Source organism: Eptesicus fuscus, chromosome 1 (genome assembly GCF_027574615.1).
Source record: "Eptesicus fuscus isolate TK198812 chromosome 1, DD_ASM_mEF_20220401, whole genome shotgun sequence".
NCBI lineage: Eukaryota > Metazoa > Chordata > Mammalia > Chiroptera > Vespertilionidae > Eptesicus > Eptesicus fuscus.
In genome coordinates, this window is record NC_072473.1 from 108,071,768 (window position 1) to 108,099,614 (window position 27,847).

A 27,847-nucleotide genomic window follows, 5' to 3' on the forward strand; every position below is an offset into this window, starting at 1 on the left:
GGTGGTTCACCCTGGCTGCTGTGGCTCAGTTGGTAGGGTGTCATCCTGCATACGAAAGGTTGCTTGTTCAATTCCATATCAGGGCACATGCTAGGGTTGTGGGCTTGAGTCCAGGTTGGGGGTGGGTGCATGAGGCAGCCGATCAATGTTGTGCACTCCCATCCATGTCCCTATCTTCTCTCTTCCTCTCTCTCTCTCTCTCTAAAAGAAAAAAATCAGTGAACTATTTTCTAAAAAAAGTGGTGGTACATATATATAATGGAATATTATTCAGCCATAAAATGAAGAAAATGTTACTATTTGTATGGATGGACCTAGAGGGTATTATGCTACGTGAAATAATTCAGTAAGAGAAAGACAAATACCATATGATTTTACTTATGTGACATCAAAAGAACAATATAAACAAACAAAATACAAACTCATAGAAACAGAGAACAGACTCATGTTTTCCAGACAGGAGGCAGTTTGTGGAGCTGGGTGAAAAATGTGAAGGATTAAGAAGTACAGGTAGTAGTTACAAAATAATCACAGAGATTGAACTACAGCATAAGAAATATAGTCGATAATATTTCAGTAACTATGTATGGTGCTAAATGGGTACTGGAAATTTGGGGAAGGGACACTTTCTAAAATATATGATTGTCTAATTACTATGCTCTGCAATGGAAAGTAATACAAAACTATGTTGAATGTAAACTGTAAAAAGGAAAATTAATGTATATTAAAAATGTAAATGCAATGATTTAAATAAAAGTGATCTTGGCAAAAAAAAGATTTCTTTGGATGAAAATGTTAGACATATTGTTTAAAAATCACTCACATTGCCAGAAATATACTTATTTATATGTAGGAAAAGTTTTGACATATTGTGAGACATCTTATAATATAAAGCAACAACAACAAAATCTGATGAAAGCAATGGACTCACTTGCTAGAAAATTACATGCACATTTCCAATTCTGAATCCAATTTCCAAAAAGTTTATAAAATGTCCAAACTGATCCATAAAACCTCTAGAACTTCTATCCAATGTGGCAGGCACTAGAGCCAGTGGATATTTACATTGAAATTTATTAAAATAGCACATCACCCGCCTGGCGTAGCTCAGTGGTTGAGCATCGACCTATGAACCAGGAGGTCATGGTTGGATTCCTGGTTAGGGCATATGCCTGGGTTGCTGGCTCAATCCCCATTGTGGGGAGTGGGAGAGGCAGCTGATCAATGATTTTGTCTCATCACTAATACTTCTATCTCACTCTCCCTTCCTCTCTGAAATCAATAACAAAAATATATATTTAAATAAAATAAAATAGCATATCATCTCCTAGCTAGATTCCAGGAGTAATATTTATTATACTAGTGAGGAAACCTGAAAGTTCACATAGCTTTTAGTAACCCTCAGTCACCTGCAGTTATGGACATCTTAGCAAGAGCCATGCTCTGCAAAGACAGCAACTTATCAATCTCTCATTTTTCTCCACTTCAGGTATGTATAGTTGAGCCAACATCATCAGGAACCTCATATGCATTCCCAGGATTTTTCTCATGACAAAAACACACTGCCCAGAGCAGGCCACTAGGATCTGGTCTGCATTAATAACAAAGGACAGTTATCATGTTCAGCACGCTAAGTACCAGGTGCTGTTCTAAGCCATACATACATACATACATACACACACACACACACACACACACACACACACACATCCTATCTAATAAAGAGGGAATATGCTGATTGACCATCACTCCATCACAAAGATGGCTGCACCCACAGCTGAGGCCAAGTTCCCATAAGGAGCCTTAACGAGCAATCAGCAGGGACCTGAGGCTACGCCCTCCCTGGACCCCATGGGGCTTGACAAGGGACCTCAGGCTGCGCCCCCCACCTGACAAGGCTTGACAGGGGACCTCAGGCCGTGCCCCCCACCCTGGCATCAGGCTGGGGGACCTCAGGCTGCACCCCTGCCCCAGTGCCAGGCCAGGAGACCTGAGGCCATGCCCCCCGCCCAGCGGGGCTTGACGGGAGACCTCAAGGTGTGCTTCCCATCCTGGTCCTGGGCTAAGGGACCTCAGGCTGCTCCTCCCACCCCAGCACCAGGCCGGGGACCTCAGACTGCACCCCCTGCCTGGCGGGGCTTGACAGGGGACCTCAGGCGGGGCCCCCAGCCCCAGCACTGGGCCAGGGGACCTCAGGCTGCTCCCCCTGCCCCAGCACCAGGCCGGAGGACCTCAGGCCGTGCCCACCACCAGGTGGGGCTTGACAGGGGACTTCAGGCCACACCCTCCACCTCAGCACCAGGCTGGGGGACCTCAGACTGCACCCCACACCCAGCGGAGCTTGACGGGGTACCTGAGGCTGCACCCCCCTCCTGGTACTGGGCCAAGGGACCTGAGGCTGTGCCCCCCCCTGCCTGGCGGGGTTTGATAGAGTGACCTCAGGCCATGTCCCCCACTCAGCGGGGCTTGACAGGGCATCTCAGGCCGTGTCCCCCACCTGGCAGGGCTTGATGAAGGCATGCCCCCGGCTCTGGTCTGGGCTGAGGGACCTCAGGCTATGCCCCCTGCCCAGCAGGGCTTGACAAGGGTGGGACTGGCTGGGTCTGGATGTAGCCTAATGCGGTGGGGGGGGGGGGGCAGCCGGGTCTGGGTCTCACGGGATTTTGAGGTGCATGTGGGTGGGCATGGACTTGACTCTGGGTCCCGTGATGTGCCCCAGACTCTGACAGGAGGAAGGTTTTCATATACATTTTATTAATTTTCTTTCATCTCTGACACTTCTATTATAGAGAAAAGGCAAATAGCAATATTAAATTTTTCCTCTAATTAAGCACCTTTGAATGTGCACACATTTCGTGCACCAGGTCACTAGTGTGTGTGTGTGTGTGTGTGTGTGTGTGTGTGTATTCATTTAGCCCTCACCTAATGTTAGAAAGTGGGTACTAGTTTTATGTCCTGAATACAGACGAGGGCACTGAGGCTTAAGGCTTCGGAGAACTGAATAACATGTCCCAGAACCCATAGCAAATGTCAGAGGGAAATGGTGATAAGGTTATAAACTTAGCCTCCTGCAGTGCTCATGTCTAAAACTATGCATACCAAAAAGAAAGAAAGAAAGAAAGAAAGAACAAAAAAATAAAATAAAACTATGCATACTAGATCTAATAAATGAATTTGGAAAAGTATCAGGATACAAAAAGTAAAATAAAATTATCAAGTAAAATAATAAAATAAATAAAATAAATAAAAATAAATAAAAACATCCAAATGTTCTTAGTGAAATCTCTGCGGTGACATAGGCAGTCGCAGTACCTTTGTATTTGCCCACACAGCTGGGGATCAAGAAAAATAAAAATACTCACGGCTCTCTTCCTGCCCAGTCATAAAAAACTTCACTCTGTTCCCATCTCATCACTGTGCTAGTTTCTTAAATGACACCCAGTACTTCTCTTTGTAACATCTGCTTTTAAAATGGCCTTTGGGGTATCCAATTTCTTGAAAAGTGAACAACAGCATGCCTGGCACAGAGACGGCTCTTGCCCAGAGAACGAATTGCTAGAAAGCTTCTATTCCCCACCCTGCCAGTCTAGGCACCTAAGGGGAACCCTAACGATTTAGTCTGGGGACCCACCTTTCATGCACTCCAGTGTCACAGCGGGGCAGCTCTTCCCTTACTGACCCAAAGCTTATACCAGGTCTCCCATGGAATTGACCCTCCGGTTTTCCCGCCTTCGGCCCTTCCGGATGAAAACTTCACTTCCCCACAGGCCTGATGCCTTCTCTCCAAACCCTCCGGAATGAGCCCGTGCTCACAGTCCAGTGATTAAAGAAGTGTGCGGAGCCCTAGCCGGTTTGGCTCAGAGAATAGAGGATTGGCCTGTGGACTGAAAGGACCCGGTTTCAATTTGGTCAAGGGCACCTCCGTTGCAGGCTTTTCCCTGGCGAGGGCCCTGATCCTGGCGCCTGCAGGAGATAACCAATGCACGTGTTTCTCTCACATCACTATTTCTCTCTTACTTTCCCTCTCTTCCACTCTCTGTAAAAATCAATGGAAAAATACCCTCGGGTTAAAAAAAGAAGAAAGAGAGAGGTGTGCAGAAAGAGGCAGCGGGAGTCTTGAAAAGAGGACCCTAGGGGAAAGGATAGGGGGACGAGACCCAAACATTCTAAAAGCGGGTTTAAAATCCGAGGCCAGCCCCTGGGGCGACCTCCCTGGCACAGAATGGTTGTCAGTTCCCTTGTGGCCCTTTGCTGGCTCAATTCCCCACTAGGGGGCGTGCGGGAGGCAGCCGATGGGTGGCGCGCTCGCACTTAGATCTCTCTCTATCCCTCGCCCTTCCTCCCACCAACAATAAAGTATTTAAAAGATAAAGCAAATAAAGTCGGACGCCTGTGGCGAGCGCCCAGCGCGGTGCTCTCCCAGCGAAGATGCCTCGCTTCCGGGAGGGCGCCTCCGGCCCGAGGAGCCCTGGCAGCCTCGCTGGTTGAAGTAATTTCGGACCCGCCGCCTTCGCTAGTCCTCGCTCTGGAGCCACGTGGGCTTCTGGGTGCGAAGGAAGCCGCCGCTCCTTCCATTTTGTCTCGGATCCATTTTCTCTGGGATCAGCAGGGAGGGGGCCTGGTGCCCGCAGTTCCCCCATTTCCCGCTCCCGGTTAAGGTGTATGTGTGGGGAGGGAGGGGGTGCCCGCCACTGTCTCCACACACCCCCCCCCCGCCCCCGTCCGTGAAGGGACCTAAGCCCGGTGCCTCCAGCCCCCTCCTTCGCGTCCCGCTCCAGTTTAGGGTCTGGGCTGTGGGCCTGCGGCTCCTTCCATTTTCTCTTTTATAGGCGGGAAGGGGTCTGGTGCTCGCCCCCCTTCACGTCCTGCTCCGGGCTGTGGTCTGGGGTGTGTGCCTGCCTCCTGTCCACATCCCCCACCCGTGAGGGACGGCGCTCCCCCCGCCCCCCGTCATCCCAGCTCCTGCTTAGGTTGAGGGTGGGGGATGGGGGTGGGCGTGGGCCCGCCGCTGTGTCCCTCCCCCCCCCCCGCCCCGCCCGTGAACGGACCGAAGCCCAGTGTCCCCGGACGCCCTCCTTCATTTCCAGCTCCCGGTGAGGGTCCAGGACGTGTGCCCGCCCCTCTTTCCATGAAGGGACGGTAATTCGGGCCTCTCCGCCCGTGAAGGGACGGTGATCGCCCGCCCGTGAAGGGGCGGTAATTCGGGCCTCATCGTCCGTGAAGGGACGTTAATTCGGGCCTCTCCGCCCGTGAAGGGACGGTGATCGCCCGCCCGTGAAGGGGCGGTAATTCGGGCCTCATCGTCCGTGAAGGGACGTTAATTCGGGCCTCTCCGCCCGTGAAGGGGCGGTAATTCGGGCCTCATCGTCCGTGAAGGGGCGGTAATTCGGGCCTCATTGTCCGTGAATGAGGGTAATCCCCTGCCCGTGAAGGGACGGTGATCGCCTGCCGTTGAAGGGACGGTAATTCGGGCCTCTCCGCCCGTGAAGGGACGGTAATTCGGGCCTCTCCGCCCGTGAAGGGACGGTGATCCCCTGCCCGTGAAGGGGCGGTAATTCGGGCCTCTCCGCCCGTGAAGGGACGGTGATCCCCTGCCCGTGAAGGGACGGTAATTCGGGCCTCATCGTCCGTGAAGGGGCGGTAATTCGGGCCTCATTGTCCGTGAATGAGGGTAATCCCCTGCCCGTGAAGGGACGGTGATCGCCTGCCGTTGAAGGGGCGGTAATTCGGGCCTCTCCGCCCGTGAAGGGGCGGTAATTCGGGCCTCATCGTCCGTGAAGGGACGGTAATTCGGGCCTCTCCGTCCGTGAAGGGACGGTGATCGCCTGCCGTTGAAGGGACGGTAATTCGGGCCTCTCCGCCCGTGAAGGGACGGTAATTCGGGCCTCTCCGCCCGTGAAGGGACGGTAATTTGGGCCTCATCGTCCGTGAAGGGGCGGTAATTCGGGCCTCATTGTCCGTGAAGGGGCGGTAATTCGGGCCTCATCGTCAGGGAAGGGACAGTAATTCGGGCCTCTCCGCCCGTGAAGGGGCGGTAATTCGGGCCTCACCGAATTCGGGCACCTCCTTCATGTCCTGCTCCGGATTGGGGGTGGGGTGCCCGCCTCTGTCTCCACACGCCCCCGACTTTGAAAGGGACCAAAGCCCATTTGCTCGCCGCCCACCCCTCCGTTCCTGGCCGTCGGTGGAGGGACGGCACCGGCGCCTGCCGCTCCTTCCTTTCCCGCGCCTGTGTTGCTGTGTTGGGACCGGACGGGCGCCCGCCGCTTACTTTCCCGCACGTCACGCTGTGCGCCTCCTCCCAGTGCCTTAGCCAGGACGGTGCCCCAGGCGGGCCGTCGGAGCAGGGGCGTCCCCGGGAGCCCGCTCCGCACACCCATTGGAGTCTCCCCCCCCCAACCCCCCCACCCCCGACACCAGGGACTCACTTCTGCCCGACGCCGACCGCTGCGCTCTCCAGCAGGTCCTGGTGCTGGCCGTCCTAGGTCCTAGGCGTCCACTCAGCCTAGGCTTCGCCAGGACCCCACTGCGTGCCCCCCGGCAGGCAGACCTCCCACTGGCGCGGGGGGCGGGGCCAACAGGGTCTTCTTAGAGTTGCGACTTGGCGGGCTAGGCGCTCCGCACCGGGGAGCAGGTCCGGGTGGGAACACTTGTGAGTTTCCTGAGGCCCAGTCAGGATTCTACACCCTCTGTGGCAAGAGACGCCCCGGAGAGCGGGTTCAAAACTCAGATTTCGGCCCCAGCCGGTTTGGCTCAGTGGGTAGAGCGTCCGCCTGAGGACTGAAGGGTCCCGGGTTCGATTCCGGTCAAGGGCACGAGCCCGGGTTCCAGGCTCGGTCCCCAGTAGGGGGCGTGCAGGAGGCAGCCAATCGGTGGCTCGCTCTCATCATTGATGTTGCTATCTCTCTCTCCCTCTCCCTTCCCCTCCGAAATCAATAAGAATATTTAAAAAACAACACCTCAGATTTCTCACCCGCACCCCCAAACCCTGAGCTCCTGACACTCGCATTAAGGACATTTTAATAAGTGTTCCTCCGATTTGACTGGCCCGTTGTTGTTCTAAAATTTGCGTTTTGACCCTTTGGAGTTTATGAAACACGAGAGACCTCAAACTTGAGAGAAATAATGAACCAGGTAGAATTACTAAATTATTAAAAATGTTTTTAAATGTCTCCAAAAAATGTAGTGACCACGTGAGTCAGCAATTTCACTCCCTAGTACATATACTGTATATCCAAAACAACTCAAAACATGTCCACGCAAGCAATCGTACACAAATATGCATGTCAACTTTATTAATAAGAGCCAAACAGAGCCCTAGTCGGTTTGGCTCAGAAGTTAGAGCGTCAGCCCGAGGAATGAAGGGTCCTTGGTTCCATCCCAGTCAAGGGCAAGTACCTCCATTGCAGGCTCGATCCCTGGTCGCCAGCAGCAGGCAAACAATGGATGTGCCTCTCTCATATCAATGTTTCTCTCTTTCGGTCTCTCCCCACTCGCCCCCCCCCCACTACCCCCTACTCTCTCTCTAAAAAAAAAAAATCAATGGTGACAATTAACACACACACACACACACACACACACACACACACACACACCAGAGGAAACAACACGAATGTCCATCTAATGATTATTGGATAAACAAAGTGGTACATCTGTGCAATGGGGGAGTATTTAGCCACGTAAAAGAATGAAGTAGTGATGTCTTCTACCACAGGTATTTTGAAAACAGTGTGCTAACTGAAAGAAGCCAGTCACAAAGCTATACATTGTAGGACTCCATGTGTAGGAAATGTAAGAAGTAAGCAAACCCATAGAGCCAAAACTGAGATTTGTTGTTGCCAGGGCTCGTGGTGTTGGGGATGATGGATATCTGTTTTCTTCTGGAATAGGTAGTGATGTTACATGGTTGCAGAGCTTTATGAATATACTAAAAGCACAAAATTTTACATTTTAGAATGCGATATTTATGGTTTGTTTATTTTGTCTCGCAATAAATAAATCACCTGGATATTAGTTGGCCCTCTTTCTAAAAGTACCTCTGCTATTTCAACATATCCTGTTTTAAATTTGCTTAATTTTATTTGTTCTAAGTATAGTTGCTATACAATCTTATATTGGTTGTATTAGTTTCAGGTGTACAATATAGTGCATCAACTTATATTTATACCTTACAATGTCATCACCCCACTAATTCTAGTAATCATCTGTCACTAATAAAAATATTATAGACTATATTCCCCTACCTCTTTCCCCCCTTTCCCACACCTCCTCGCTTCTGGTTACCATTCTTTTGGTCTGTTTTTCTAGGAGTCTATTTTTGTTTTATTTTCTTTGCTTGTTTTAGTTTTTTAGATTCCACATGTAAGTGGAACCATAAGGTATTTATCTTTGCCTGCCAAGCTTATTTCACTTAGCATAGTGCCCTCCATGTGTGTCTGTGTTGTTGCTAATGGCAAGATTTCATTCTTTTTTATTGCTGCAAAATATTCCTGTGTGTGTGTGTGTGTGTGTGTGTGTTGCATTTTCTTTATGCATTCATCTTTGATGGACACCTAGTCTGCTTCCATATGTTGGCTGTTGTAAATAATGCTGCAATGAACATAAAAGTACATATATCATTTTGAATTAATGTCTTTCTTTTCTTTTTTTATCATTCAAAAAATCTTTTTATTAAGAATTATAGGGGACAAAGATGCTTCTTCATAAGCTTCAAAATTCTTTCCAAAATACTGTTTTCAAAATTGTTCTGAGAGTTAGTAGAAATAAAGTTTGAGGATTACATTTATTGGTTTTGAATGTAATGTACTTATTGTAGATAAAAAGCTGTTATTTTGTGGATTCATTATTAACTAACTAGTGGCCTGGTGCACGAAATTCATGCACATTAAAAGTGAATTAATTAGAGGAAATATTTTAATATTGCTATTTGCCCTTTCTCTATAATAGAAGTGTCAGAGATGAAATAAAATTAGTAAAATATATATGAAAACGTTCCTCCTGTCAGAGTCTGGGGAGAACTGTGGGACCCAGAGTCAAGTCCCTGCCTACCCGCGCACGTCTCAAAACCACATGAGACCCAGACCCAGCTGGCCCCATCCCTGGGTAATTTACTCTTTTTGATGCAATTGTCAACATATACTGCTTTGACTAGAAAACTCTGCTTTCCTCTTGATCATCTCAGATGAACTTGTAGGTGCTTTTGACTCTACTCAGAAGACTTACCTGGCCTGTTATTAGGAAGTCAGCAGCTCCAGGAGCCCACAGTTTTCTGTGTGTAACTTTTGTGACATGGTCCCATCATTAGTCCATGTATTCCTTCTTCTCAGATACCAGAGATTGACTGTGAGACAGCTGCCTTCAGGGTCCTTACAGTGACTGCTGCTCGTGGTGAGAGCCCAGTATCTTTCTTGCTCAACCTGAGATTTCCACATATCTGCTATTTGTTCTGTCAATATGTTCACCAATCCTTGTCTAGCTATGATCTGGTTCACTAATATATTGGCTAGCATGTACCAGTAATTTGGGTCATTCTGTCCTCTGTCAATCAAGATGTTCTGTGTACCATGCCTGTAAGAACTATACTTTTAGGTGTAAGCTAAGGAAAAATGTAGAAATGTATTTATTATTTAGATATTATAAACCCGTTGTTAGCAACTTGTTTTTAAGGAGGTCTTTTTCTTCTCTGTTATTTGGCATCATTTTTTCATCATGGTTCAAACTTTCTGTACTTTTCCTGAACCATTCAGCTTAGAGATGCTGTGGGGGTTTTTGTTTGTTTCAATTTCTACCATTTAAGTACTGTTGAATAGAAGTCACTTTTTGACAGAATCAAACTGAGATAGTGTAGTCCTCAAGGGATCCAGGCTGTCTTGCCATCTTTAGCAGAGTGACATCATAATCTATCACCATTGTTAACCATCCTTATAATAATTTATTTAGGCAAAAGTATTGATGGATGCAAAAATCATTGGGTGAAAGAATGTAGGAAAATAAGGCATTTACACACTCTAAGATTATTTATTTATTATAAAGAGGAAATTCTCCATTAATTACAATAGAGAAATCTTGAGACATTTTAATGTTTAACTTCAGTCTAATAATGAAGAAAATTTGGACAAATTAAATATAGAGACATTCTGCTTGAAATTAACTTTTCAAAAACATTACTCTTTTGTAAGAAAAACACACACAAGAAATGTGTGGATGTGTTCTAAATAAAATTAGACTATGGAGACATGAAAAGTAAATGTGTAATCTTTGATTAGAAACAAGGTACAAAGGATGACATTGGGTTGAGGATTTTTATGGACTGATAGTAGAATGGTAATTCTAAAAACTATGAGAGAGAGAGAGAGAGAGAGAGAGAGAGAGAGAGAGAGAGAGAGAGAGAGAGAGAGAGAGAGAGGATCAGGTATAGTAAAGTTTTAAAAATTCTTTAATCTAGGTAAATGGTTTATGGGTGTTCATTTTACTATTATCTCAACTTTTCTGTAGGTTTGAAAGCTTTAAAACTAAAAGTTGGAGCCCTAACTGGTTTGGCTCAGTGGATAGAGCGTCAGCCTGCGGACTGAAGGGTCCCAGGTTCGATTCCGGTCAAGGGCATGTACCTGGGTTGCGGGCACATCCCCAGTAGGAGGTGTGCAGGAGGCAGCTGATTGATGTTTCTCTCTCATCGATGTTTCTAACTCTCTATCCCTCTCCCTTCCTCTCTGTAAAAAATGAATAAAAAATATTTTAAAAAAACACACACACACACAAAAAAACACACTAAAAGTTGGAGGGGAAACCAGGGCATGCAGAAAACAGATACAGGTAAGTGAGAAGTGAATTCATCCCGCATATAACTTCCTATTAGCTTTGGGACCACCTTGGCTCTACACTGGGCTGTGAACTATGAAAAATGACTTATGCCCTTTTCAAAATAGAAACAGACTCATAGATACAGAGAACAGACTGACAACTGTTAGAGGGGAGGAGAGTTCGGGGCCTGGGTGAAAAAAAGTGGAAGGACTAAACAACAACAGCCCAAGCAGGTTTGGCTCAGTGGATAGAGCGTCTGCCTGCGGACCTCTCTGAGTAGCATAAATACCATCAGCAGCAGTGCTTCAAGCCTAGATGCCCAGACTGGCACCCATCTGGGCTCCAGGCAGATCCTGGGCTTGCCAGTCTCAGTGAGAACTGGAATTGAGCTTATGCATGGCTACAAGGGAAGTTGTCCTAGCTCTCTGGGGTTATAGTGCATGCCAAGTTATTCCAGCTAAGGCTCTCAGCAGCTGATGCCAGCAGAACTTTCATGGATACAAATGGAATGTTCTCTCTTGTGTAATTGCATAGCCAAGGACCTCACAAACACCTAAGGAAGGAAGGGTTGTCATCCCCACTTTACAAAGGGGAAACGTGTGTATCAGCGAGCTTAAAAGACTTGTCCAACGTCACGCAGAACAGGGATTGGAAAAAAAGTAGCCTGTCTCTTGAGCTTGTGCTCCTAACCACTTTTGTATGCAACATCATTCTACTATTATGGGCAATTACTAGTCCTCCACATAGTTGTTACCCTGCAGGGTTCGAGTTCAAAAATCAATTCATTTTGTAGATAACAGATAAAATGCTAAATTAACTAGATGTATCTAATTGTTTTATCCAGATCACAGGAGTTATTTTGAGCAGCCACATTTCCCACAAGAGTAACAATTGGTCTGGAGGAGAGAGCAAAGAAAGGGAGGAAAAATTCCTTTTATCCCACTGCCTTTCTGTAAGCCACAGGGTCTGTTTGGTGAAGCACCTACAGCAAGCATGTCAAACTCAAAGGCTAACACGGGCCAAATAAACAAGGTTTAAGTTTACGTGGGCCACAAAAAAACAAAAGCTTCAATTTTCATAGAAACGTAGGTTTATTTTGATAGAGACATTCTGAATACAAAGGGCTGAAATAAATGAGTAATCGTTAACATAAAATAATAGAACATTTTAATAAAACTTAATATTTTTTTCTTGAACATTAACTTACCAGACACTGAATAACTGCACAAATTAGTAAGCATAACGTAAATAAACCTATTTTTCTTGTTCTCCGAAAGCAAAATATTTCCTGTTGCGCACACCAAACAAGTCAGTACAAGAGTAATGACATGGCAATTGGCTGCTAAAATATTTGCTGCTAGTGTTAGTGGAGAGAAATGATGCACCTAAGCGTAAGGCCCGTAAGGGAAATGAAAGCAACGCAGTTATAGTAATCAGTCCTTAGCAAACTTTGTAGTTCATTATTAATAACTAGAGGCCCGATGCATGAAAATTCGTGCAAGAGTAGGCCTTCCTTCCTCTGGCTGCCTGCACTGGCTTCCCTCTGGTACCTGGGACCCAGGCTTCCCTCCTCTGGCCGCCGGCAGGAACCCAGGACCCAGGACCCGGGCTGGCTTCCCTCTGTCCCAGCTTGGTCAGAAAGGAAGTCCGGAAGATGTCATGTCTAATTAGCATATTACCCTTTTATTATTATAGATTATGTATAACAAGATATTGTAAAAATTAAGTTATGACATTTTTATTAAAACATTTCTTACATACCATTATATTGGCTGGGTTGCAAAAATATTCATTGTGGGCCACATGAGGCCTGAGGGCCAAAAGTTTGACATGCTTGACCTAGAGGAATCATGTTAACCCTGCAATGGCTCTCAGAACATTGTTACCACACTCAATGGCAAGTTCTGAACACCAGTCACCAGCACCTGGGTTACTTCTGGTTCAAGGATGGATACAATGAGTGACTAGGAGAGGGGACAGATTTAACATATATATGAATTGTTTATTTCTGAAATTCTCCATTTAATATTTTCAGACTGCAGTTGACTGAGGGTAACTGAAACCAGTGAGAGCCAAACCGCATAAAAGTTCTGGGGATACTACACTATCATCTCATTTAATCCTCACAAAATTCTGCAAGTGGGGTTGCTATTGTCATCTCTACTTTGCCAAGGGAGAACCTAAGGATGAGAATTTAAGGGATTTGCCCAAGCACACACAGAACTGGTAAATCAGACCACCTTTCTCTTGAGCCCGTGTTCATAATCACTTCTGTATATAATGTATTTTTACTAACTTAGAAATGACAGTCCTCATCCTGTCATTACACATCAGGGTTGGAGTTCATCATTTCAATGAGTTTGTTGATGGCAGATTAAGATGCCACATTATCTTGGTGTATCTGGATGTTTTATTTCCCAGACCACTGAGCAGCTACATGTCCTGCAGAAACAACAACTGATCAGGAGTGGAAGACAAGGAGAGAAAGAAGTTCCCTTTCCCCTCCTCCCACTCTTTTCCTGAGTCTCAAAACCCAACTGATTAGGCATAAAGAGGTATCACGACAATGCACAATGTTCTTTAGGACATAGTAACCACAAGCTTTTACAAGGTCTAAGCACTGACCACCACTACTTGGGTTACTGCATGATCATGGCTGAAAATGGTGAGTGAGCGGTGCTGGAGGAGAGAGAAGATATTACCTTGGTTTGGGTACCGTCTGCTTACTTATCTGTTCCCTGGACATTGGTTATCGTGGTCTCAGAGCTCTTCCTTGGCTTGAGCAAAATCTCTCCACTTAAAACTCCTGTGGGAGGAGTTACCAAAATGTCCTAACAGTGTTCATTGTGTTTCAAAAGGTCCACTGGGCAGTGGTCAGCAACACTGGCTTCAAGATCCAACTATAAACAGAAAATTACAGAAGAACTCAGGCTCAGGTAGGATTTTCTACTCTTTCTCAGTCTGGATTCAACCTCGGCCATGACTCTTAAATTACTACTTTTTTAAAATGTCAATTCAAATAAATGGGTGCTTCATTGTAGAAAATATGCCTGTGAATAGTCACACTTCTCATGCCATATTACCTAGCAAGTCTCTGATACAGAGCAACCATATGCTTAACATCAGAATGTGACCCATGTAGGTACGGTGTAGGGGTAGGACATGGATTTTTATACCATGTGAGAGGACTAATGGTGAGGAAGGGGCTTTGTGGCTTTTTTAGTGCTGTTCTCTGAGGAACTAAAACAGATTATGAGATGTGATTTGCTGCCCCACTCAGTCTCACATAACTGAGGCAGTTGAGGCACAGATGCCTGTAAGAGGGACCCAGACCACACATTACCTTTTCTTGAGTGGCAGGGAGGGCTCAGTCCTCCGGGTTTCTTTCCATCCCATGTAGAAACATGTAAAAGCAAAACAAATAGGAGGTGGAGAATGGTTTCCTGGCCTCCCACAAGGATCAAGAGGAGGCATTCTGACGTGGTGGAGCCTGGGGCTCTGAAGCCAGACAGGGGGGTTCACATCTTGGTTCTGCCACATGCAGCTATGTGACTTTGGGCTTGTTACATACCTTTCCTGTGCCTGCCCACCAAAGCTGTTCGAGGTTAAATGAGCTACTGTATGTACATCCCTTGGAGAAGTGCCTGGCAGGCAGACACCCTGAGCAGAAGTCTGGTATTGCTGGTGTTGTGACTCTCATTACTGTATTCCTGGTAAAACAGGGAGGCCCAGGGAGTCTCAGAGACTGGAGGATGGGTGTCTTCACCTCTTATTTGTCTCCCAAATGAGAATCTGTCAAAGACACAGATCTTTACAAATGTAATCCCTGTCTGGCTCCTTTCCTATACCCCACCATCTTATCCTCCTCTACCAAAAGAACTGTCATTAGCAGTTTGCTGTACATTTTTTCAGATCTTATTCTTTGCACTTACTTTTTGCCATGTGGATGACTCTGTGAAGAAAGACAAATGGAATAAGGAGACACCCATTTTTTTTCAAGGTTCTTTCTTCAATTACCATTTCTTAGAGATCCTGCCCATGTCAGTACATAGAGGACTCCTTCATCTTTTTCAATAGCTGCATTTTATATCATACTAGTGACCCAGTTCATGAATTCATGCACATTGAAAGGAAATTATTTAGGAGGTGGTTGGTGAGGCAGGACTAGGCAAGATAGGCCAGACATGCCCTGGGGCCAACCTTCCGTGATCCCTTTCCCAGTGTCTGTGGAATGAGCAGTATCTCTCTGGCACGTCGAGTCCCTTGGCCTGGCCTGCGGGTATCAGGCCAAAATCCGCTCTCCAACATTCCCCTAGGGGTCTCGGAGTATGAGAGGGCACTGTGCAAAGTTGCTGTTGTACAGGGTGGGGAATGCAAATGCAAGTGTGCAGTAAACCAGATTTGGGGCAACAGTGCCCCAGCTACAACATAACCCATGGCCAAAAGTGGAGTAGCATGGCCCCGTGAGGAATTGGGCTCCCTCCTCTCTGGTTTTGGGGTGTGTCACCCAAGAACCGCCACTGCTAAGTCACTGCAGCTCAGCAGCTCCTGCGTTGAGCATCTGCCCCCTGGTGCTCAGTGTGCATCATAGCAACTGGATGGACGGTCAGACACTTAGTATATTAGCCTTTTATATATATATAGATTGTTGATATGCTATAATTAATTTACATATAGAAATTGGAAAATTGCCTATGGCTTCTTATGTGACTGACTCTTCAGAATAACCAAGTCAATTATTCAGATAGTTTACAAAAAGTAAGATTGCATGCATTTTAAACACACAGAAGAAGACATTATATACTCTTCTAAAAATAAAATACGAAAGTAAAGAAATACTATAGCCAGTTCACTTGGCCACAAAACATATGTGAATATAATTTTTTACATAGTTGGAAATTTGCATGAAACTTTTTGTGTGTTTCCTGTTTTGACACTAAAAATACCATTTCTTGCTAGATAGGAAAAATAATTATTGTTATCTTATCAATTCTTCCCAAAATGAATCTATGCATTCAGTGCAAGCACAGTCATGACTCTCAACAAGATTTTGCCATGATGAACTGATTATTCAGTAAACTTGAAGAGAACACATGTGAGAGTACCCGTGGTATTGAGCTTTCTCTACAATATATGAATATCTGCACTATAGATGTAACAATTAAAATAGGAATTGAGAATATGTCAGTGTAAAGGAACACATATTCTAGACACAGTCACATGTACATAAAAAAATGAAAGAAATGATAAGGTTGGCATTTGAAGTCAGATGATGTCCCAAAGCTATCTCTTATGACTCGTTCTGGAACCAAGTGAGAGTGTGTCTGTGTGTGTGTGTGTGTGTGTGTGTGTGTGTGTGTGTTGGGGAGGAGGCTGGGGGAAGAGGCCCCTAGTTCCCCTGGATTAACTGGGTTTCATCATCTTTTCCACACTTTCTAGTTTTTGCACTCTTCTGAAGCAGTCTGTGGTGTTGAACAGTCATAGATAAAGACCAGTCTGAAGTCATTCCCAGCAAGCCCTCAGTAATCCTCAGGAGAAGGGAAGATACACACATAAAACACAACATGGCCTCCAGAAACGTGCTGACCTTTTTACTTGGTAGGCAGCTGGGGATTCTGAGAAATGATGTGGATCTGTCAAAGTGGCTGTGGATGCTGACATAAGCCACACCAGAGTAGAGTTGGCCTTTGAAAAAATTCATGTGACTTGCCTGCTTATGCCTGTCTGTGACTTTTGAAAATGCAGAAAAAATGATTTAGGATAACAGATTCCTCCTTTTAACAGCTGTTAAAATAAAACTGCATTTTCACTCCTTTTGATTTGATATGTTTTTATGCCATATAACTTTCTTGATTTATATTGATGGGGAGTCCATTCATTCTCACATACTAAGCAGAAGCTCTCAGATACTGGGGATGGCGAGATCATGCTGGATGTCAGAGTTCTTCCACCTTTAATGTGAAAAAGCAAGGGAATAGTGATGTAGTACCAGGTCACTCCAGGACCCAGGACTCCTCTCCCTGGGCATTTTGGAGAGACAGCCACTGTATTCACCTCTAAAGCCTAGTTGCTTACCCTGATGAGAAGACATTAAGAACAGGCCATGAGATGGGTGGGGAGGTTAGGACACTTTTTTACTACTCTGATGCTATGAAAACATCATTTAGAAACTACAGCTATGTTTCTTTGTTTATTCTACTAAATATTAAAAAAATAGATCACAGGCATTTTAATATGAAAATATCAAACCTTCAGGGCCTTCTAAAGGTCATTGTTATTCTCATTGTCCCCAAAGAGTCGAAACCCCCACCCCCAGGCCCCTTTATTTCGCCATGTTGAGTAAACCTGTTCAGGCCACTGTTGACAGAAGAGAATTCATTTGACTGAAGTGAAGCCAGCCCATAGGTCATAAAGACCAGTAGTGCAAGAGCTTCCAGAAAAAAAGTTTCCCAAAGGAATTGCTGGGAAAGCAGATACTCACTCAAGAACTTGGAAATGGGCCCTGGCCAGCTTGGCTCAGTGGGTAGAGCGTCACCCATGGACTGAAGGATCGATTCCGGTCAAGGGCATGTACCTCAGTTGCTGGCTCAATCCCGGGCCCCGGTCAGGGCGTGTGAGAGGCAACAAGTCAATGTGTCGCTCTCACATTGATGTTACTCTCTTTCTCTCCCTCTCCCTTCCACTCTCTCTCTCTCTCTAAAAATCAATGGGAAAAAATATCCGCCAGTGAGGATTAACAAAAAAACAAAACAAAAAAGAACTTGGAAATGGGTGTAAAGTGGCAAATTGGACATTCAGAAGTAAGAGCTAAGCTGAAGAGAAGACAGGGAGAGCTAAGAGGTAAGAAGGGTGGTGGATATGGGCAAGCCAAAATGACCAGTAAGATTACCTTAAAATAAGGATGAAAAGTTCATACCATCACATATTCCAGGCATGAATCTCCTGTAAAGTGAAATCCAAAAGTAAACTCCAAGCATCCTTTCCCTTACCCTCTCTTCTCTCCCCTTACAACTTGTAAACCATTTCCAGAACACCCTCTTATCCTTCTCCCTCACTTACAGTTCAGGGGCTGTCGTTCTGTCTCCTTTGCCCAGTTTCTCCCAGCTCTTTATTATGCAGACAATTTAACCTCTCCATGTCCTTTGAACACCCCTCCCTGTTCATACCCCCTTCACTTGTGCATGCTATGAATTGGCTTTGTCAGAGTATAACAAGCCTCTCCTCAGAGGGTCAGGTATGGCTGTGGGATGGAAGGGAGGGTATCTGAGCTGAACTATGACTGTTAACCTCCTACTTGTGAGCAAATAAAGGCAGTGGCATGGGGGAACTTGAAGAGTTGAGGTGAAGACCTGAGGGTAGAGCTAGGAGGAAATAAACCAGGGAGCTTGGTAGAGGGAGGAGGAGACAAACTAGAGATCAGGGACCCATTATGGCCAGTCCACTGGCATCTAAGGGAAAACACAATACTTATAACATAGAGCTCCATGAACCAACATGGATAAATCTCACAATCATCCTGTTGAGAGACAAAACCAGCAGCACAGAGAAATTTAGCAATGGTGACTAGCACACGCTAGGCAGTCTTGGATATACTAGTATAGGGACATAGTAAAAGTGTCCACACCAGTGGGGCAGGAGATCCAGGTTGAACTCTATATTACCTCACACTTGGCTGACTTCCCCCAAAATTGGTATTGATGGCTCCACTTCTCACAGGGGATGCCTACCATCCGTGGAGGACTGGTAATGAAGGCAGTCTCACACAGATCATGTGAACTCTGACCACTCAGCCAAGGGAGGCTGTGAACTCCTATGGGAGAGTCTGGGTGGGTTGAAGACCAGCGAGGCCCCCTTCATAGAGGCTCAGTAGTGTGCTGAGTTTACGGGAAGAAAATACCCTTCACTTATGGTGACGATGAGGTCTCAAAATGTCCACTCAGAGGGTTTGATCTGTCTCTCCAGAAGTCAGAATCACAAATAAAATATTCAAAAGGGAAATGGCGGCCAGAGAGACAGAGAGAGAAAGGAAGATTAACCAGAAACCAGGGAGTGCTGCAAGGGACCAGCCATGTCCACATCCATCCTCCTTAGGAACCTTCTTCCCTTTGGTTTGTCTAGGGGCACACAGTGCTCCTTTTATATGACTCTTTCTTCCTATAGTGTTTGACTCACATCCACTGTCCAATGCCTGGAGTACCAATGCCAAGTGTTTCAGAAAGATCCTCAATCACTCCCACATACTCTAAAAGACAGGGTCACAATGCCCACCGCTCCTTGATCTTTCTGGGCTGGGAACAGGAATAAGAACAAGAAGTGGATTTGAAACCAGGAAGATATTGCTTCCTCTCCCTCCCTTTTTTTATTGGCTGCCTTATTCCCCCTATTCCACTCCAAGTTAATGCCAGCTTGGAGGATAAAAGAGGAGAAAGGGGCTCACTGATATGTGTGGAGGGACCTGTGTTCTGGGTGATGACCAGAGACACTCCAGTGGAATGCTGGAGCTGTGTTTAATGTACATGCACACACTGTCTGTGCATTATGTATACTTACACGTGTGCATGTGTGTGATACCAGGGTATTCAGTGGCTGAAACACTTTCTCTTTAATCTCACATCAAGCCACAGGACTATGGTTATGAGGGAGGACTGGATGCAGAGAAGGCTGGGAGCCCAGAACAGAACTCCTCATCTTCCCTGTTCTCTGCTACTCAGCCCTCTTGGTAGTGATAGCACCTTCCCCATACTCAGCCAGAATCTGCTTCACCCCTAACCTCTTTTTTGACCCCACAGTAAGTCAACAAGTCCCCTGTACTAAACTGACACAAGAACACTTGGTTTTTAAAAATATATATTTTATTAATTTTTACAGAAAGGAAGGGAGAGGAATAGAGAGTTAGAAACATCAATGAGAGAGAATCATTGATCAGCTGCCTCTTGCACACTCCCTACTGGGGATGTGCCTGCAACCAAGGTACATGCCCTTGACCGGAATAAAACCTGGGACCCTTCAGTCCACAGGCCGATGCTCTATCCACTGAGCCAAACTGGTTAGGGCAACCCTTGGTGTTTTTATTTCCCAACCTGAGAAAAGAATGCCTCTGAGTAAATTAGTTTTTGCAATAAGAAGGAGAATCATTGATGTGGCAAGACCCAGAGCAAGTGTATCAGGTAGGATCACGGACACAATGAACAGAGGAAGGAGCAAGTAGTTATTCCATTTGGAACTGGGAGTATTTGTGGAAAGGTGTGCCAAATGGAGTTGTTACTGCCTGAGAGAATGCTCCTTTCCCTTCCTGCTGTGTTCTCCTGCATAAGACAGATAGACTCAGAATTGTTACTGAGGTCTGGAGTAGTGTGGACTCTCAGCATATGGAGCAGCCTGAGGGCATATTCCACCTGGAGGCTGTGTCAGTGGGTAGTCAGTACCCATCAGTACCAAAGATTCCCCCAAATTCTGTAAATACATGTTTTTATTTAACTCAGATTTTCTTATTGTTTTTTTTTTCCTAGCATGGAGAGCTTTGATTCATGTAATAGCAGACAACTGTTTCATGAAGTTCAGCTACAGAATAAGAGAAACAATGGGAACAATGGACATGCAAGCATTTTGATACCACTTAGAAGTCTTGAGGATATTGGCAGTTTCTAGCAGATTTGTAATTTCAAGTAGCTCAGCCATTCAGAAATGTAACTTTCTTTATATCCCTACTAGTGGCCTGGTGCATGAAATTCGTGCACATGAAAAGGGGATTAATTAGAGGAAATATTTTAATATTGCTATTTGCCCTTTGTAATAGAAGTGTCAGAGATTAAAGAAAATTAGTAAAATGTATATGAAAATCTTCCTCCTGTTAGAGTTTGGGATGCACTGTGGGACCCAGAGTCAAGTCCCCGCCCACCCATGGCACCTCAAAATCCCGCAAGACCCAGACCCAGCTGGCCCCACCCTTGTCAAGCCCTGCCTGGGCACTGATGGGCATGGCCTGAGGTCCACCAGCCCGGGCTGGGGCAGGGTGTGCACCTTGAGGTCCCCTGTCAAGCCCCGCCGGGTGGGGGATGTGGCCTGAGGTCCCTTGTCAAGCCCCGTTGGGCAGGCGGTGTGACCTGAGGTCCCCTGTCAAGCCCCACTGGGCAGGGGGCCCAGCGCCATGCAGCCTCAGGTCCCTGCTGATTGCTCATTAAGGCTCCTTACAGGAACTCAGCCTCCACTGTGGGTGCAGCCATCTTTGTGATGGTGTGACAGTCAATTTGCATACTCCCTCTTTATTAGATAGGATATCTTAGGTCAACCTGCTCATGAACTCCCATTTCTACTGATGGAAGAAATTATTGAATCCTGTCCCTTGAAGGTGACTCAGTCTCTTCTAGATTAAAACTTAATCTCTCTTGTGCAATTAATTACTTATTTTGTTCTGCATTTCAATTGTGTAAATTTAAAATCCAATATCCTTATAAGGGCTGCTTTCTCCTCTTATATATACTCCCCCATGTCCCTGTCCCCTTCTTGCTTTTCCCCCTTTCCTTCTCCCTCCTTGTAGTCCTCATGCCCCTCTTCCTCACTCCTCCTCCACTTCTCCCCTTGCTTTTCTCCTCCTTTCCCTCCCCTTCTCTTTTCTCCCTACCCAATTATTACTTTCTCTGCCCCCCCACCTCTTCTGCTTCTCACTCTTCTTTCCCCTCTTCCTCTTCCCCAAGAAATCATTTAGCTACAGATGACTACAGCAAGGACCTGTCCCCTTTTCTCTCTCACCTCTCTTAGTCTTTGAGTGTTTGTGATCCCCACCCCTTATATATTTGGTGGATGGGTGTAACTGATCCTTCCTGACCTTTGGCACACACTAGCATCTGCTGCCAGTGCTGATGGCTGCTGCCGTGGCCTCCAATCAGTATAGTTGTATACTCTGGGCCATCTTCTTCCAAGTTCCAGGCCTTGTCTTGTTACCAGTCCTCTCAGCATTTCTATGGAGTCTCTTTATGAGCCTATAGCTGAAACTCACTCATGCTATTCATAAGCCCCCAGGAACTCAAGGGCACTGTCTCAGGATCTCTCCTCCCTAAATGCCAGGCTCATTTTATTTATTTATTTATTTATTTATTTATTTATTTATTTATTTATAAATCTTTATTGTTGAAAGCATTACATATGTCCCCTTTATCCCCCCATTGACCTCTTCTAACCCGCCTCCACCCCCAACCCCAGACTTTCATTACCCTATTGTCTGTGTCCATGATTATGCATATATGCATACAAGTTCTTTGGTTGATCTCTTCCCACCCACCCACCCACCTCCACATTCCTTCTGAGATTCATCAGTCTGTTCCATGCTTCTACAGTATGTCTCTGGATCTATTTTGTTCATCAGTTTATTTTGTTCACTACATTCCACATTTGAATGGGATCATGTGATACTAGTCTTTCTCTGACTGGTTTATTTTGCTTAGCATAATACTCTCCAGGTCCCTCCACGCTGTCTCAAAGGATAAGAGCTCAATTTCTGACCTCCTCTTGACTTCTCCTGTTGGTGCGGGGCACTGATAGGGTGTGTCCCTCTCAGAACTCCAGGTAGAATGTAGGGCCAGGTTCAATTCTGCTCTGGGATTCCCAATCTTTCACATTTCCTATCTCAATATTCTCTCATTCCTTTCCAAGCCTCTTTCTAGGGTCATTTCATACAGTTACACAGGTTGTGCAGTCTGTAATTAAAGTGAACCCATTCACATGTGATGCACCTTGGAGTTGTGTAGTGCACAGCATGCCTAGCAGCACATACTGATATTGTGTCCAGCCCCATCCCTAGCTCTAGAAGTGCACTATTCCCTCTTCTGGGAGAGAAGCAAACACTTTATCCTATCCTAGATCCTACTTATCTATGGCTAAAAATGCATATATCTAGGCTCTGAGCTCTAAGCTTTGGCTATCTGAGGGTCTGCATATACTTATTTCTTTTAACAAAACCCAGCTCTTGCAAATGAAAACATTAGCTTTAAAAACTAAGGTCTATTGGATGCTGCTTTTTGTCATTCTTCTATTGAAGAGGATTCCTCAGCTTCAATAGGGAAGGGGTCATGAGCAGCAATAGTGATTTTGGGAAATAAAACTCTTGGTTTCACATCCCTAAATATTTTCCCACTGCAACTTTTTGTGGTAGTTAGATAGGTCTTGGTGTGTAAGGCACAGTAGATTCACAACTGAAATTCTTCCACAAGGTCAAGAACACTTAAAAATGGTCCTATATTCAAGGGCCAACAAAAAAAGAGCTTTTCCATGTCCACCCCTCCCTGCTAAAGAGAGGGCAGATGAGAGAAGGATTGATGGGGACAAGAACCACAAAGTGATGGTAAGACAGACCCTAGGGAGCTGGGCTCTCCTGTCCTTTCCTGGGCTTGTGTCTCAGAAGGGTGCCTGGTTCAGGAAATCTCTCCTTAACCATTGACCCTGAGAATGCTCTCCACCACCCAGAGACACTTTTCTGCTGGGAGGCTCCAGCAAAGGAAATCAGGCCATAAGTTCCAGGCCCAGACAATGTTCCCCACCCCCTAATAGCAGGATTCCTGCCTCCAGCAGCTCCCAACACAGGAAACATTCTTGCAGAAGTTAACAGAACCCCTTCCTCCACTACTAGATGGCCAGGTCTAGGAAAGCTCCTTTCACCCCCTCAAGAGCATCAGCAGGGAAGACATGCTATAAACCAAGCATACCAATAGAGCACCACATAATCTCTGAAAATCATACTGTCATTATAACTATAGTCCACAATAGTAGGCCAGGGCTGCATGCCAAACCTAAAAGCGGGGATTGCCTGCTAAAGTAAAAAAAAAAAAAAGAAGAAGAAGAACCAAGTGTCTCCTAACAATACTCAAAAATGTGCAGGATATAATAAAAATCATACAAAGAACCAGGAAGGTCACAACTCAAATGAGAAATGACAACAGACTGGCCCTAGCACTGAGATACAGTAATTCAGATATCAGAATTCTCTGACAAGAATTTTAAAGCAGCCATCATAAAAATAATTACAAATTCTCTTGGAAAAAAATATAAAATCTCAGAAAACAAATAGAATTTATAAAAAAGAACTGAATGAGAATCACATGACTGAAAAATATGGTAACTATGGGGTAGCCACAGTGCAGAGATTTCTGAAAACTAAACCCAGACTATCATCCTGCCAGTGGCTAAATTACTAGTACAATGCAAATTAAATCTCAAACTTCACAGGGTATCTTCTGTTAAAGTAAGGGCATTGATTGGAAAGAAATGAGATCCTGAATATTGAAATGGGGACATATGGACAGATCCCAGTCAAGCTGGGGACAGTGGACCCCTAAATTCTGCTGAGTCTTCTCTGCCAATAGAAGCAGTCCTTCCACCCCTGTCTGAAGAGGTTAAACCTGCTGTCCCTAAAAACCTTTAATGGCTTCCCCTGAGGTAGTTTACTTCCAAACATTGCTGATTGTCCTCATAATCTACCCAACACTTGTCTTTGCTTCTTGACTAGTTTTGAATCCTAGCAGGCTCCAAAATGTGAAGTACAAAGTGTGACTCATGAGAAGGTACACTACACATCAAAAGAACTGTGTGATTTTTTTCAATTTATACAGACCAACATCTGGGGAATTTGTGTGGAAACTAATATTAAGAGTATGAGATAACAAAGTGAATAACATAAAGTTGGATTGGGCTGAATATATGAATATGAGCCCAGTAAGCAGAGATTCTGGACTCAAACATGCAGCTCAATGGGTTAGAAAAAGTGCTATCACTTTTGTTCGTTGGTTGAAACATGAACCAAAAAGTGGTCTGCACTATATAAATTTAAAATGCTAGGACTCCTTTGGTATACTGTATCTGAAAGCTTAGGGAGACTGGAATGTAAAAGTGGATTTATCATGTAAGAACTGTTCACCCACCCCGGGAGAACATACCTCTCATGACTGTGAGAAATACATTTTTGAGGGGAGCCCCAACAACTTTGAAGAGCTCTGTGATCACTCTTCTCAAAAGGTCAGAAATTATAGTGGTAATTACTGCCACTGAACGAGTATCTTTAAATTAAATGGGGATAACTGGATCCCAGGGTGATAAGCGCCAAGTAAGGGCACTTAATCGACAAAAAACAAGGTAGGCATGGTTACTGTAATAGACAGCAAAGTCAAAGAAATAATGAGAACAGTCTGACTTACAAAGATTTATGGCATTGATTAGCTGATCATTGTGTCTCTTGAAGAGAAATAGATGGGCAGTCTACTATATCCTTTCTTGAACTATATAAGTGAAGAATCCTAGGTCAAGTCCACTGAAGATTAATTTAAATCACCAAAACAGAGATATATGGCCCCCAATAACTTGTAAGACTTGAGCCAGTTTACAGACTTAGAACCCCTTGAATGAAAGGGGAGACCAGGGAGATTAAATATGGTGGCAGAGTAAGTGGATGCTGCATGTTCATGCTCCCAGGAACAAACTGGAATTACAACTAAATACAGAAAAGGTTCCTGAATAATCAACAGAAAACTCGCAGGAGAGAACCCTGATACCCAAGGACCGAAAGTTGGAGACCGCATAGAGACTGATGCGTCATCAGTGAGGAGATACACATCCTCTAACTTTAGAAGAAATTTTGGATGAAACACAACATTTAGATATTGGACTCAAGCAGAAACAATGGCTACTGTCTGAGACATTAGTCAATAATCCAAAAATTGAAGTAATAGATGGGAAGTATACCTTCAAGCCCAAGTACAATTTAAAAGATAAGAAGGCTCTGCTTAGGCTCTTAGATAAGCATAACCAGCGAGGCTTAGGAGGAATTCTCCCAGAAGATACAGAGGAAGGACTGCCAAATTCCCAGAAAGCTGTCAAGGCTTTAGGGGACCAGATATTATCTGTAAATCGTCCTAATAAGAAGAAAATTATTTTCTTCAATGATAAAGCTGTCAATTTTCTGTGGATGAAGAGTTTCAGAAACTGTGGAGGAGTGTCACTGTGGATTCAATGGAGGAGAAAATTGGAGAATATCTGAAGCGACAGGGTATTTCTTCCATGCAGGAATCCGGACCAAAGAAAGTGGTAACCTATTCAAAGAAAAAAGCCTGCTTCACAGAAAAAAACTATTTAAGACTCATAATGACTACATGGCTGGAGTGCTAAAGGACTACTCTGACATTGCTCCTGGCAAATAGTAAACAGTTTTGTAGGATAAATCAGAATTTAGCCTCTTGGATTTTGCAAATCATCAAGGATGGATAGAGTCATCTTGCCAACCTGAATGCTAGCTTTACAGCCCAACGCTCAGGGGGCTTGACGGTATCATCTAAAATGTTATTGTCAAGACCCATGTCAAGAAGCTTTTTAAAAAATGTTCTTATTGAATTCAGAAAGAGGAAGGGAGAGGGGGGAGAGAGAGAGAGAAACATCAATGAGAGAGAAACATCGATTGGCTGCTATGTTTTATTCTAGAAGTTTTAAGATTTCTGGTTTTACATTACCATGGGTTTATAATTTAGCTTGAAATCTTGACGTGTGATGCCTCCCGCTTTATCCTTCTTAGGATTGCTTTGGCTATTTGGGCACATTTGTGGTTTTATGTAAACGTTAGGATTGTTTTTATACTTCTGTAGAAAATGCCACTGGAATTTTGATAGGGATTGTATTAAATCTATAAATGGCTTTGCATAGTATGGACATTTTAATAATGTTATTCTTTTAATCCATGAACACAGGATATCTTTCCATTTATTTGTGTCTTTAATTTCTTTTATCAATGTTATATAATTTTCAGTTTGGCGATCTTTAACCTCCTTGGTTAAATTTATTTCTAAGTATTTTATATTGTTTTCCATAGTATTGTAAATGGGATTGTTTTCTTTATTTCTTTTTAGATGAGTTATTGTTAGTGTATAGGAATACTACTGATTCTGTATGTTAATTTTGTATGCTGCAACTTTATTGAATTTGTTTATTAGATTGAATAGTTTTTTGGTGGAGTCTTTAGAATTTTCTCTATATAAAATCATGTCATCTTCAAGTAGAAATTATTTTACTTCTTCCTTTTATTTGTTCTGGTGCCTTTTATTTCTTTTTTCTACCTGGTTGCTTTGGCTAGGAATTTCTGTTCTGTGTTGAGTAAGAATGGTGAGAGTGGGCAACCTTGTCTTGTTTTTGATCTTAGAAAAAAGCTTTCATTGTTTCTCCACTGGGTATGATGTTAGCTCTAGGCTTGTCATGTATGGCTTTTATTATGTTGAGGTATGTTCTGTACCCATTGTATTAAGAGTTTTTATCATGAACAGATTGAGTTCTGTCAAATGTTTTTTCTGTGTCTTTTGAAATAATCATAGGATATTCTTCTGTCACTATATTAATGTGGTTTATCACATTGATTGATTTGCATACATTAAACCATTATTGCATCCAGAAAAAAAAGAAAGGGGAGTCCAGGTCTCTGAAGGAAGGACCCCCTCCATACAGCCAAAAATATATACTGTAAATCTTTATGCCAGGATTTACCAAAGGGACATATGGCCTTTTAACAGGATGATTATGCATTGGGGGGAAAATAATCAAACATTTCAGGGAGTATTGAGCACTGCTTCTGGACTGACACTAATTCCAGGACACTCAAAGTGTTTCTGGGGTCTACCAGTCAGAGTGGTGGTTTATATAAGTCAGGAGATCAATGGAGTTTTAGATCAGGTATGTCTTACAGTGGGTCCATTAAGTATCCAAACTCATCCAATGGTTATTTCCCCAGTTCCAGAATGGATAATTGGAGTAACTGGAAGAATGCCCACATTGGTTATTCTCAGTAACTGGCAGAATGCCCACATTGATTCCCTGACCTGTGGGGTGAAAGATATTTACCTAAGAAAATAGTAAACCAAAGGCAATACCACATTCCTGGAGGGATTTCTGAGTCTAGTGATGCCATTTAGAACCAGAAGCATGCAGGGATGGTGATTCCCACTACATCCTCATTCAATTCACCTATTTAGCCTGTGTAGAACACAGATGGATCTTGGAGGATAACAGTTTATTATAAACTTAG

At 44.4% G+C, this 27,847-nt stretch overlaps 1 long non-coding RNA gene and 1 pseudogene across 1 annotated transcript; both read left to right on the plus strand.

The window, feature by feature from the left end:
- The first annotated feature begins 5,037 nt into the window (after positions 1–5,037).
- On the plus strand, positions 5,038–16,365 carry LOC129149455 (uncharacterized). The gene is made up of 3 exons (XR_008556352.1): positions 5,038–5,093; positions 13,659–13,736; positions 16,240–16,365. It is a non-coding gene; the product is annotated as an uncharacterized LOC129149455 (long non-coding RNA).
- A 9,007-nt stretch (positions 16,366–25,372) lies between these two features.
- LOC103304524 (general transcription factor IIE subunit 2-like) lies at positions 25,373–25,982 on the plus strand (annotated as a pseudogene).
- The last annotated feature ends 1,865 nt before the right edge of the window (positions 25,983–27,847 follow it).